This window comes from Nannospalax galili, unplaced genomic scaffold (genome assembly GCF_000622305.1).
Source record: "Nannospalax galili isolate Female #2095 unplaced genomic scaffold, S.galili_v1.0 scaffold654, whole genome shotgun sequence".
NCBI lineage: Eukaryota > Metazoa > Chordata > Mammalia > Rodentia > Spalacidae > Nannospalax > Nannospalax galili.
The window spans coordinates 1662440-1676843 of record NW_008335971.1 but is presented as its reverse complement, the minus strand read 5'-3'; the positions used below and the strand labels follow the sequence as shown (position 1 = coordinate 1676843).

At 37.3% G+C, this 14404-nt stretch overlaps 1 pseudogene; it reads right to left on the bottom strand.

The window, feature by feature from the left end:
- Positions 1–138: 138 nt before the first annotated feature.
- LOC103732241 lies at positions 139–1279 on the bottom strand (annotated as a pseudogene).
- Between the last annotated feature and the right edge of the window lie 13125 nt (positions 1280–14404).

Below are 14404 nucleotides of genomic sequence, written 5' to 3'. Positions count from 1 at the left end.
TCCACAGTAATGTAATGTTATTAAATAATCCAATCCATTCACAAAATGGCGCTCTACATCTGCTCCAGTGTCTTCTGCCATATCACTGCATATTTATGCATGACTGAGATAAGAGTTTCCTTAAAATTGTTATTTCAATAACCTGAAGCTGTTCTGTTACCTCTGGGCTCTCATCCTCTCCTATTTATACAGTGAAGCCCATGGTAAGTAGGAAGAAGCTCAGTATCGGCTCCTCCCACCATAACTCCCACTTCCTCCACTGCCTCCAGGACCATAGTTCCCTCCACCATATGGTCCCCCCATGTTCCTGCTACCACCAAAGTTTCCACTCTTCATTGGACCATAGTTAGAAGGTTGTTGGTTATAATTTCCAAAATCATTGTAATTTCCACTTCCATAATTTCCTCCTCCATAGTTTTCATAACCACCTCCGTAGCCCCCACCCTGGTTGCCATATCCAGGTCCTCCACCACCATATCCTCCTCTTCCTCCTCCACAACCAGGGCTACCTCCAAAATTGCCACCTCCAGGTCCTCCATCATACCCATTATAGCCATCTCCAAATCCACGTCCACTTCCATAGCCATCAGAACCTCCCCTAAAGTTGCTTCCTGGTCCTGGTCCAAAATTTCCACCACCACCACGAGAATCTCCAAAACCAAAGTGCCCTCCTCTTCCACTCCTAGAACTTTGGACTTCCTGCATTTCTTGTCTAGACAAGACCTTTCTTCTGCATTATGACGATTGATGGTGTGGTATTTTTGCAATACAATTTTATCCACAGGATCATGGTCATCAAAAGTAACAAAGCCAAAGCCTCTTTTCTTTCCAGACTGCCTATCAGTAATAATTTCAATGGTATCAATTTTTCCATATTCTTCAAAGTAATCTCTAAGGTGATGTTCTTCAGTATCTTCTTTAATTCCACCAACAAACAGCTTCTTCACAGTCACATGGGCTCCGGGCTTTCCAGACTCCTCTCTTGCTACAGCACGTTTTGGCTCAACTACTCTCCCATCAATTGAATGAGGCCTTGCAGCCATGGCAGCATCCACCTCTGCCATTGATGAGAAAGTTACAAAACCAAAATCCTCTTGATCTTTTGCTTGAAGGATCTCTCATAACCACACAGTCTGTGAGCTTTCCCCATTGCTCGTAGTAGTTTCTCAAACTTTCCTCTGTGGTTTCAAAGCTCAAGCCACCAATAAAGAGTTTACGGAACTGTTCCTTTTCTCTCTCCATCGGGGACTCAATCACTTCAGCCTGATTTCCCGCAGCCGAGCGAGAAGAGAAAGACCTCCGCCGATGCACACGAACCGGACTGGTCCTGGCGCTGTGGCGAGAACTGCCTCCGTTCGAGAAACCGCAGCAGAGAGCACCTGCACACAGGACCCGGTGCCGCTGCAACTCATTTTTAAAATTTTAATAATTAAATGATTAGAAGAAGCATTTCACTACAGCTTTAACATATTTAGTAACACACTCCAGAGCAAGAGTACATCTCTTTCACAAGAGGCGTCAAGTTTCTAGGTTCACAGTTGAATTAATACAGTTATACAATATTGAAGTCAGTATAAGTCCTGTAAGACATAAAATTGAATGTTTTTAACCTTTAAAAAAGATCTCCATTTCATTTTAGAATATATTTTTCCTTGCAGAAAGATGCATTGTTATTGCTACTAACGATGAGATGTTGGTGCATGCATCTATAATCTGTATGTATCTGATTATTGCTAGTCATAATCTGTTGCACTTGGATCCTTGGTGCCCGTGTATGTCTATAAAGTCATCGGGTAGATTTCAAAGGTAATGTTTATCACCTCTACCAATTATCATGACATAAATTTCCATGCATCCTCCTCAAATATAATGTTTTTTTAAAATTTGTTGATTTTTTTTGTGAGTGTGTATATCACACACAGAACATCCCAAACCATCTTATCAAACTATACACCCACTTCCCAGATGGCACCCTCCCATAGCCTCCCTCACCTGACTAGAGCCATTATACTCTGATATCCCTGTTACTGTCTGCTGTGTTCTTGGCACCTCACCCATTCCCCACTACTTGCACTTCTGGTGAATCTAGTCAGCCTGTCTAGAGGTCTTTGTTTTAGGAGGGTCCGCTGTTACTCATCTGGCAGTAATCAGTTGCCTATATTCCTTTGGATAAGATTGGGGTCTGCTGTTCATTTTCCCAGTTCTATGCTGGATTACTAGGTGGGAGTCCCTTTGGCCAAACTGGCCAACAACTCAAAAGAAGATATCTCTTATCTGGCATTGTTCCTTGTTATGTAGCCTTTAGCTATGCATATAGACTCGTAAGAAATATTGGCCCCGTCAATCTTTGGTTATACATTCCTTTTGGGTGTTTAAGGCCATAAAGTTTGCCCAGATAAACCACTTTATTTTTACTCTTAAGGTCTTTTGAACATCTGTTCCTCAGGGGTCACATGGGTTTGGGAGGAGCCCCTGGCTCTTTTCTTTTACCATATCTGCCTACGTAAAGATAAGTCAAAGGTTCTGCTCAACCATGCTTGGATTCGCTTAGAAGCATGGAGGAAATGATTACTCTGTATTGACCCTCCTCTTTGTACACTGGACACTGGTTCAAGTCATTCTGATGGGGTCTCCTTGGCCTCCTTGATCAAGAGGACAAGTGACCCACCAAAATTACAGGACATTTTGAGAGATGCTCATAGTCCCCTGGAACTAGTTGACTTGGAGGGGAAGGAAGAATAACTTTCCTTGATGTCCCTCTGACCAAATTATTATAGGCCTCAAAGTATGTCTGTTAAACATCCAAGAAGGTTAGTTCCACCAGCCTGGTACTTTTAATTACTGTGTGTCATTTAGATAAATCTTGGGCAAAGACAAATTTTTCTCAGATAAACCTTACCTAGACATATATTTATTGATCTGCTATGTATAATTTGTCAATAGGCTGTAGGAGTAATATGGTTCCCTCTGGTTTTCAAAACTAGCTAGGCATTATTTATCTCTTGCATTGTCTCATCCCTCCATCATGTTTTTTCCCATTTAAGGTGCCCCCATTTAACCCCTTTCTCCCTTAATACCCTTCTACGGTCTTACCTCTCTTGAGTTGCTTCTTTCCCTTTATGCCCTAGGTTCCTTGTATACCCTTCCCCCTCTCCTCCCTTAAACTAACTCAAATTTTATCCATATCTCCCTTATTAAGGCTTGTTTCCTACTGTGCTTCTCTTTCAGGTTCTTTCTTTTCCTTTACCTCCCTGTTTCCATTATCTTGGTTCCTGTAGTTATGTCTGGATACATACTCACTTCTTGGTATTTGGTTCTAGGATCCACATATGAGGGAGAACATATGTTGATTTTTTTTCCTGAGTCCGTGTTACTTCACTTAGTATAATAGTTTCTAGTTCTATACATTTACTTATAAATTTCATGATTTCCTCTTTCTTTATGGCTGAATAAAACTCCATCATAAATCAACCACATTTTCGTTATCCACTCATCAATTGAGGGACACTTAGGTTGCTTCCATCTCTTAGCTATTGTGAAAAGAGCAGCAACAAACATGGATGTACAAGTGTCTCTGCAATAGGATGAGTTCTTTGGGCATATGCCAAGGAGTGGTATAACTGGGTCAAATGGTAGGTTCATTTGTAGTTTTTTAAGAGTTCTCCAAACTGCTTTCCGTAGGAGTTGAACCAGTTTGCAGCCCCACCAGCAGTGGATGAGTGTTCCCCTTTCCCCATATCCTCTCCAACATTTGGTATCATTTGTTCTCTTGATCTTAACCATTCTGACTGGGTAAGATGGACTCTTAAAGTGGTTTTAATTTGCATTTCCCTAATTATTAGTGATGTTGAACATGTTTTAAGATGTTTCATAGCCATCTTTACTTCTTCTTTTGGGAACTCTGTTCAGCTCCTTAGCCCATCTTTTAATTGGGTTACTTCTTGTCTTGATTTTCTGTTTTTTGAGTTCGTTATATATTCTGGATATTAAAGCTCTGTCGAATGTGTCACTGGTGAAGATTTTCTCCCATTCTGTGGATATTCTGTTTGCTTACCTGGGTGCCTGCTTTGACATACAGAAGGTTTTTAGTTTAATGAAGTTCCATTTGTTAATTCTTGCCCTTGTCTCCTGAGCAATTGATGTCCGGTTTAGAAAATCCTTTCTTATACTTATATTTTCTAGGTTTTTGCCAATGATTTCTTCTAAAAGTTTCAGAGTTTCAGGCTTTACATTGAGGTCTTTGAGCCATTTGGAATTGACTTTTGTGCAGGGTGAAAGATAGGGCTTTAGTTTCATTCTTCTACAAGTGGAGATACAGTTTTTCCAGCACCATTTGCTGAACATACTGTCTATCCTCCAGTGAATATTCTTGGCCCTTTTGTCAAATATCACGTGGCTGAAATTGCATTTAATCATATTTTGTTCTTCAATTTTATTCCATTGATCTATCGGTCCAGTTTTGTGCCAGTGCCACATTGTTTTTACTACTATAGCTTTGTAACACAGCTTAAAATCTGGTATAGAACCCCCCCCACACAATTTCTCTTAGGGCTCAGGATTTTTTTGGCTATCTGAGGTCTTTTGTGCTTCCATAAGAATCTTAGGATGTTTTTTCCCTATTCTGTGAAAAATTGTATGGGGATTTTGATTGACATTGCATTGAAACTATAAATGACTTTTGGTAGGATATCTATTTCATAATATTAGTTCTTCCAATCCATGAACATGGTAGGTCCTTCCATCTTCTGATGTTTTCCTCAATTTTTTTTCTTTAAAGATTTAAAATTTTCAATGTAGAGATCTTTAATGTCTTTGGACAGGTTTATTCTGAGATATTTTATTATTTTTTTGCAGCTATTGTGAAGTGGAGTGTTTCTAAATGCTCATTTTCTGATTGTTTGTTATTGGTATATAGAAATGCTACAGACTTTTGTGGGTTTATTTTGTAACCTGCCACTTGCTGAGCTTGTTCAAAATTTCTAGTTTTCTGGTGGAATTTTTGGTGTCTCTTAGATATAATATCACATCATCTGCAAAAAGGGATAATCTGATCTCTTCTTTTCCAATTATTACTCTTTTAATTTCATGTTCTTGTTTTATTGCTCTTGCAAGAGTTTCAAGCACTATGTTAAAGAGAAGTGGAGATAGTGGAAAACTTTTTCTGGTTCCTGATTTCAATGGTAATGCTTCCAGTTTTTCTCCATTTAGAATGATGTTAGTTGTGGGTTTGTTATATATGGCTTTAATTATGTCGAGGTATGTTCCTTATGGTCCAATTCTCTCTAGGACTTTGAACATATATGCATGTAGAATTTTGTTAAAGGCCTTCTCTGCATCTATTGAGATGACCATGTGGTTCTTGTCTTTGAGCCCATTCATATGATTTATGGTGTTTATTGTGTTACATATATTGAACCATCCCTGCATCTCTGGGATAAAGCCAACTTGATCATGGTGGATGGTCATTTTGATGTGTGTTTGTATGCATTTTGCAAGTATCTTGTTGAAAATTTTTACATCTATGTTCATTAAGGATATTGTTCTATAGTTTTCTTTTTTGGCTGTATCTTTATCAGGCTTTGTTATTAGAGTGATGCTGGCTTCATAGAAGGAATTTGGAAGTTCTTCCTCCATTTCTATCTTTTTGAATAAATTAAGTAGTATTGGATATAAATCTTTTTTAAATGTCTGATATAATTCTGCTGTAAATCCATCTGGTCCTGGCCTTTTATTAGTCAGGAGTTTTTGTATTACTGTTTCAAATTCTTTTTTTGTTATTGGTCTGTTTAAGCTGTTAATATCTTCTTGGTTTAATTTTGGTGGTTTCCATGTCTTTAGCTATCCATCCATTTCTTTTAGGTTTTCAAATTTAGTAGCATATAGGTTTTTAAAGTATTCCCTTATAATGTTTTGTATCTTTCTAGTGTCTATTGTGATGCTTCCATTTTCTTCTCTGATTTGGTGATTTGGAGGTGCTCTTTCTTCCTTTTGGTTGATTGGGATAGCTGTCTTTCACTCTTGTTTATCTTTTCGAAGAACCAGTTGTTGGAATTGTTGATTCTTTGTATTGTTTTCTTTGATTCAATTTCGTTGATTTCTGCCCTGATTTTTCTTATTTCTTCTTGTCTGCTGGGTTTGGGTTCCATTTGCTTTGCTTTTCAAGTGTCTTGAGTTGCAATGTTAAGTCATTTATTTATGTTCTTTCTGATTTTTTGATGTAGGCACTTAGAGCTATAAACTTCCCTCTAAGGACCACTCTCTGCATGTCTCAGATGTTTTCTTTTGTCATATTGTCCTTTTCATTTAGTTCCAGGGATACTTTTATTTTTTCTTAATTTCTCTTTTGAGCCATTCATCATTCAGTAGTGTATTGTTTAATCTCCATGTGTTCATGGCTTCTTCTGGTGTTGATTGTAAGCTTTATGGCATTGTGGTCTGATAGAATACATGGGATTATTTCAATCTTTTTGTATTTGTTGAAGTTTGTTTTGTGCCTCAGTATATGGTCGATTTTGGAGAAGGTTCCATGGGCTGCTTAGTATAATGTATGTCCTTTTTTGCTTAGGTGGAAATTCGGTAGATGTCTGTTAAGTCCATTTGATATATGGTATTGTTTAATTCAGATGTCTCTCTGTTAACTCTCTGCCCTGTTGACCTATCTAATGGAGACAGTGGGCTATTAAAGTCCTCTACTATTAATGATTTGGGATTAATCTGGGCCTTAAAGTCCTGTAGTATTTTTTTATGAAGTTGGGAGCACCAGAGTTTGTTGAATAAATGTTCATGATTGTTATACCTTCCTGATTTACTGTTCCTTTGATCAGAATGAAGTGGCCCTCTTTATCACTTCTGATTAGTTTTAGTTAAAAGTTTATCTTGTCAGATATTAGAATTGCCATGCCTAGCTTCTTCTTAGTATCATTTTTTTTGTATTTTTTCACATCCTTTCACTTTAAGATAGTGTCTGTCCTTGAAAGTACGATGAGTATCTTGCAGACAACAAAAAGATGGATTTTGTTTCTTAATCCATTCACCTAGTCTTTGTCTTTTCACTGCAGAGTTCTGTCTGTTAATGTTTAAAGTTATTAATGAAAGACGAATATTGAATCCTTTCATTTTTATTTCTGTTTCCATTTGTGATATAACTGTACTTTTCCACAGTTATACCTTCATTGAATTTCTTCCCACAATCCCTTTGGTATAGTTACCCCTTTCTTCAGCTCGTTGTGTTCCTTCCAGAACTCTCTGAAGAGCTGGGTTTGTGGAAATGAATTCCTTCAGCCTATTCATATCATGGAAGACTTTTCTTTCCCCTTCAAGTATAATAGACATTTTGGCTGGATATAGTAGTCTGGGTTGACATCTGTGGTCATTTAAACTTGGAATACGTTGGTTCAGGCTCTCCTGGCTTTCATAGTTTGCACTGAAAAATCAGCTGTAATCATAATGGGTTTTCTTCTCTAAGTGCCTTGTTTCTTTTTTGCAGCTTTCAGTATTTTCTCTTTGTTTTAAACGTTTAGTGTTTATAGTATGATATACTGTGGAGAGTTTCTTTTTTGGTCTGTCTATTTGGTGTTCTATATGCGTCTTGTATTTGTATGGGCATGTCTTTAATTTTGGGAAAGTTTTTTCCATGATTTTGTTGAAGATCTGGTCCATGCCTTTATCTTAGGATTCTTCTTCCTGTATGACTATGAATCGTAAGTTTGGTCTTTTTATGATGTCACACAATTTCTGCATATTCCATTCTTGTGATTTCTTAAATTTTTCATAATGTTTGCTTGAGTGGTCTGGTTCATCCATTTTATCTTCCAGTCTTGATACTCTGTTTTCTATTTCATTCATCCTATTGGTAAGGCTTTCTCCTGTTGTTTCTAATTGGCTTACTGAATGTTTCACTTCCTTCTTCATTTCAGTCTATTTTTCAATGTTTCTAACTCTTTTCTGAATTTATTCAGAAGTTTTCCCCTATCTTCTTTCAGTTCTTTGATTTCTTGGTTTGTGTGTTCTTTAAGTTAACTGAATTCTTTTATCAATGTTTATAATTGTTCTTTTAGTTCCATGTCCTGCCTTATCTCTTCAGAGTTCTCATTTTACTCCTCTAGAGGACTATTGGTCTTTGGTGGGGATATGTTAGTTTGGTTTTTCCTGTTATTATTTTTTCTTTCTGTTTTTATGTGAATTTCTTTTGTAGTTTCTGGTTCTTGTGTGAGACTCAAGCCTTCAAGTTTAGGTCTGCTTCTTTTTGTGAACTTTATGTGTCTTTGTGTTTTACTTTTTAGGCATGAAAAGCTGGTTCCTCTAAGCTTCCAGTTCTCTCCTTTGATTTTATATTGGAGTGGCCAGATTGCTTTTGTCTTTCGGAGTTCCCACAGAGGCCCATGTCAGATGAGGATCAGATGCTCTTAGGCTTTCTCCTAAGGTCTGGATCCTTCCAGGAACGATTTTGGCCTCTGGAATTTGGGGGTTGGACTGGCCTCGGAAGGGCCCAGGAACATACTGGTCTAGGGTAGATGGTGGCTGTACCACCCAGAGTTGCAAAGGGAGATGTGGGCAGGAAGCAGCCCCAAGGACTACTGGGGACTGCACTGAGGAGCTGGGATGCAAAGGATCAGGAAGAGAAAAGGTCAGCCTTGGCATCTAGGAAAGAGGCTGGTGGGTCTTGCAGGCCCAGGGAAGCAGAGGGAGGTTAAGGCAGGACAAGGCCCAGACTGTTCCTGGGGACTTGAGAAGGAACTGAGTTGGTCTGGATGCAAAGGTTTAGGAAGCAGTCGTTGTTTCCCTGGTGCCTGGGGAACCAAGAAATGGAATGGGACAGAACCCAGGCTAGGAGAAGAGACCTGCCAGGGAGATGGGAGGTTGAATGAGGTTGGGGGAGTCAACATGCAGAGGGTGCCATCGAGTTACCCTGGAAAGAGAGGCCTGCGGGTTGAGAGAAGAAAGAGTGTTTTTAAAGATGATCTAGAGTATGATGATGTGACCAATGTAAAATTAAACATCCAAATGACACACCAAACTTCCATTCTTATAATATTATATAATAGCCAGTGCCACACAGCATGATACTATGTATCTTTTACTAAGATCATGCAAGATTTGCACAGCTATTCAATTATAATGAAAATTTATGCAATGATATAAAATATTCAGTCTCATTTTTCAAATACAAATTAATACAATAAGCACAAATCAAGTCTTTGAGGGGGGTTCATGGCTTTAGGAATATAATTTATAAATATTGGTATAGATTAATTAAATCAATAATGAAGGTCAGACTGAAAACAACTGCCTCCTAAAATCAAGACTGTATAGTAAAAATACATAGAAAACAGTTTACTTCTTCATCTCACACAATTTGATAATGTGAAAGAAATTGGTTTAACTGAAGGTCCTATGTTAATATATGAAAGAGAAAATGAGCAAATGATTTAAAAGGTGAAACAGTAGTTCAATGTAAAATGAAATTTTACTTGAAGACAAAGGCATAAATCAGCCAGAAGACTAAAATGTCAATGATTTCTCCCAGTATTGTAGGAACTACATTCACAAAGAGATAAATCATTGGTCAGGTGATGTGGGGGAGACTCAGTGGTTTTAGTTTCTCTGGTTATCTTCCAAAACACATGAATTTGGCAAAGATAAATATGGAGTCATTCACACAGGCACTGATCACACTTTAGAGTTTATTGAACATAATAATTCATCAACACAGTACTGTCAACAATTACACTGAAGGAGATAAAGGCTCTTGTGTTCAGACCATCAAGAGATGACAAGAGTGGAAATATATATTTTAAAGAAGAGACAGAAGTTCTTATTTAAAAAAAGAAAGAACCTACAGTTGTAAGCCTTCAAGTAGAACTAGGCAGCAATTCCTTGATTAATGGGGTGTGTAATGAAAGAGATGCTTGAATGAGACCTTTTCCAAAGTATTCAATCTATATAACATGAATAGTAGTCATTTAGATGCCCATTGGAAGTACATTCAGGGCAAAATATCTACAGAAGAAAAAGTAGCCTTTTTAAGATATCTAAATTGTTATTTCTGAATTTTATGGGAGCATAGGCAATTCATTGTAAACAATCTTAAACTAGGTCTAAAATGTGCTTGTATTTCGACTTTGGAAAACAACATAAAACATATGAATAAAGCATCATTTATGAACAAAATAACAAAGATGTACAGGATGAATCTTTTCATTGTAGGTTTCTTAGTTTTCCTCTTGATAAGAAACACAATTATACCTTAACTTTCTTAAGAAGTAGAAAGTGTCTGGGCAGATAAATAGTAGAAAGTAGGAGTACGTAAATGTTCTGAGAACAGATTTGGGCAATAAAACTTTTGTTCTACAAAACAGTAGTAAGTGTACTTTTATGTACAGAGATATATTTTTTAAATCTTTGTGTGTTCATGTGTCCATTTGATACAGTGCATATACAGAGATCAGAGGACAACCCTAGGTGTGAGGCTTCTCCTTTTACCTTGTTTAAGAGAAGGTCTTTTGTTCACTGTTGCATATGCCAGACAGTTGGTCCGTGAGGCTTTTTGAGAGTCTGCTGTCTTTTGCCTCTTAATCTTTTCATAACAGCTTGGATTACAGAAGAAATATCTGGCTTTTCATGGCTTCTGATATCTGCACTCAGATCCTCATTCTTGAATAATTAGCATTTTGCCCACTGAATCACCTAGATATTTTTTATCTTCATTACTAATGACCTTATGCTGTTTCAGTACCATGTTTTTCCCACTGCTACATAACACTATCACTAGGTACAAGAAGGAAGCCTTAGAAGTGTGCTAAGAAATATATCATTAGGATTTTTCATTCAAAAATTTGTTTCCCAATGGCTTTTATACGAGAAAAAAGTCAAGTTTTTATAGCACTTTGATTAAATATTGACTATATTGTAGCCAACTAAAATTATTTTCTGTCTTTTATTTTAAGTTCTGAGGGTTGAACTCAGGGCTTTAAATACATTAAGGGAGAATTCTATCTTTAGTCCAATAAATACAGTTTTTAAGATGATTGGAAGAATCACATCTTTGGAACTATACAATGAATCAAAAGACCAACAGAGGGGCTAGAAAGCTGGCTTTACAGCTAAGAGCTCGTATTGCTCATCCAGATGACCAAAATTGACTTTTCAGTACCAATATGAGGCGACTCAAAATGTGTATAACTCTAGTTCTAAGGTATTCAATGCTTCTGACCTCTACAGATACATGTACACATAAGCCACACACACACACACACAAACATACATATAAAAAAGTCATGGAGGTTACTTTCTGAAAGTATGGGTTGAGTTGTACTTCTCAAAAATTGAAGTAAAAAGTAAGGTACCCCACAAAGTGATTTTATTTGAAAACAGAAGCAATATGGGCATAATTAGTTAAGTGTATGTGAGGCCATCAAGGTGAGACTTCATTCAATGGGACTTATGTCTATATAAAAATAATCCACAGAGAGAATGACATATGAACCACAAAGGCAAGTATAATGGGAATGGGTCTACCAGCCAATACATCCCAAAGATAGCAGCAAAGTAACAGAATCTAGGAAAGTTACAGGATCTCTTCGCAGTCTTTAGGTGGAGTTAATCAACCCTTTGATCTCAGACATCTATCCTGCAGAAGTAAGAGAAAATGAGTCGATGTTTAAGAAATTAATTTCATGAACTTTTACTGCAACAGACATAGGAAACTAACATAGACATGTCATTGTGGAGATCACCTACCATGGTTAGGAACAGCAGCAGTGTTTCCTTCTAAGTCACAGCATGACATATATCTGTCACTCACAATGATATGTGGGATAGGTAAGTGATCTGGGCGTAGTCAGACTAAATGGATTACTGATTCCTTACCTGTTAGACGTCATTAAGAGTATAAGTAACTGGATATAAAAAAGCAAATGAAGACCACAAATAATCAATCAACTAAAGCTTAATGATTAGCTTATTTTGAAAGGAAGTGATGATAAATAAATAAGACATAGTTAACTAATATTTGGAACCTAAATTTAACTATGCTTCTTTGATTTTTTTTAAATTATTTATTCAATAACCACATACTTAGAAGAAGCTTGTCACTACATCAGCATTGACATATTCAATAACAATTTTCTGAGCTAGGATGCATCTCTTACAAAATTGGCTATACATTTTCAGGTTTACAGTTGAATTATTACAGTTACACAATATTGTACTCAGTATAAACCCTATAATACATAAAGTGAGGGTTTAACCTTTAAAAAGATCTCTATTTCATTATTAAAATACACAGTTTCATACACAAAAATTCATTTGTAATGCAATTGACATTAAGATGTTTGCACATGCCTTCCTAATCTCTATATATCTGATTATTACTAGTCACAGTTCATTACTTTCTGAGGTACTTGGCATCTGAGCATGGATATAAAGTCATCAGGTAGATTTCATTGATAATCTTTTTCACATCTACTAGTTATTAAGGAAAAAATTTTTATGCTTTGAAGAATTATTTTTTATCATTTAAAAAAATTTTAATAACTACATGATTAGAAGAAACATTTCACTACAGCTTTAACATATTCAGTAACACACTCCAGAGCAAGAGTACATCTCTTTCACAAGTGGGTGTAAGTTTCCAGGGTTACAGTTGAATTCATATACATATATATTATTGAACTCAGTATAAGCCCTGTAAGAGATAAAATTCGATGAGTTTTTAACCTTTAAAAAAGATCTCCATTTCATTTTAGAATATATTGTTCCTTGCAGAAAGATTCATTGTTTTTGCTACCAACACTGAGATGTTGGCGGTTGCATCTCCAATCTGTATGTATCTGATTATTACCAGTCATAATTGGTTACACTTGGTTCCTTGGCACCTGTGTATGTCTACAAAGTCACTGGGCAGATTTCAACGGTATTGTCCACAACCTCTACCAATCAGCATGATGCAAACCTCCATGCCTCCTCTGCAAACATAATACATGCTTTAAAAATTTGTTGATATTTGTGTGTGTGTGTGTGTGTGTGTGTGTGTGTGTATCACACAGAACATCCCAAACTATCTCATTCAACTATACACCCACTTCCTAGATAGCACCCTCACATAGCTTCCCTTCCCCCACTAGAGCCCTTGTACTCTGATGTCCCTGTTACTACCTGCTGTGTTGTTGACACACCTGGCCATTCCCCAGTACTTTCTGGGAAATCTGGTCAGCCTATCTAGAGGTCTTTGTTTTAGGAGGGTCAGGTGTTCCTCATCTAGTGGTAATCAGTTATCAATATTCCTTTGGATAAGATTGGGGTCTGCTTTTCATTTTCCTAGTTCTATGCTGGGTTACTATCTGGGAGTCCCTTTGTCTACCCTGGCCAACAACTCAGAAGAAGGTATCTCTTATCTGGCATTGTTGCTTGTTAAGTAGCCTTTAGCTATGCATATAGACTCTTAAGAAATGATATTGGCCCCTTTAATCTTTGGCTATACTTTCCTTTTGGGTGTTTAAGGCCATATGGTTGGCATAGATAAAACAATTTATTTTTACTGTTAAGGTCTTTTGAAAATCTGTTCCTCAGTGGTCACATGGGTTTGGGAGGAGCCCCTGACTCCTTTCTTTTACCAGTTATGCCTGTGTGAAGATGTCAAAAGTCTTGCTCAACCATGGTTGGCTTCACTTGGAAGCATGGAGGAAATGATTCCTCTGTGTTGACCCTCCTCTTTGTAGACTGGACATTTGTTCAAGTCCATCTGCTGGTGTCTCCTTGGCCTCCTTGATCAAGAGGACAGATGACCCACCAACATTACAGGACATTTTGAGAAGTGCTCATAGTCCCCTGGAAAAAGTGGACCTAGGAGGGCAAGGAGCAAAATATGTCCTTTATGTCCCTCTGACCAAACTATTATAGGACTCAAATATGTCTGTTAAACATCCAAGAAGGTTATTTCCACCAGTCTGGTACTTTTAAATACTGTGTGTCATGTAGATAAAACTTGGGCAAAGACCAGTTTTTCTCAGATAAACCTTACCTAGACATATATTTCTTGATTTGCTATGTATAATTTTTCAGGAAGTTGTAGGAGTAATACGGTTCTGTCTGGTTTTCAAAACAAGCTAGGCATTGTTTATCTCTTGCATTGTCTCACCCCTCCATCATGGTTTCCCCACTTAAGTTGCCCCCATTTCCCCCCTTTCTCCCTTACTAATACCCTTTTTCTATGGTCCTACCTCTCTTGAGCTCCTTCTTTCCCATTATCACCTATGTTCCTTGTAAACCCTTCCCTCTCTCCCTTAAGCTAACCCAATTTTTATTCATATCTCCCTTATTAAGGTGTGTTTCCTACTGTTCTTCTCTTTCAGGTTCTTTCTTTTCCTTTACCTCCCTGTTTCTTTCCATTATCCTGTTTCTTGTA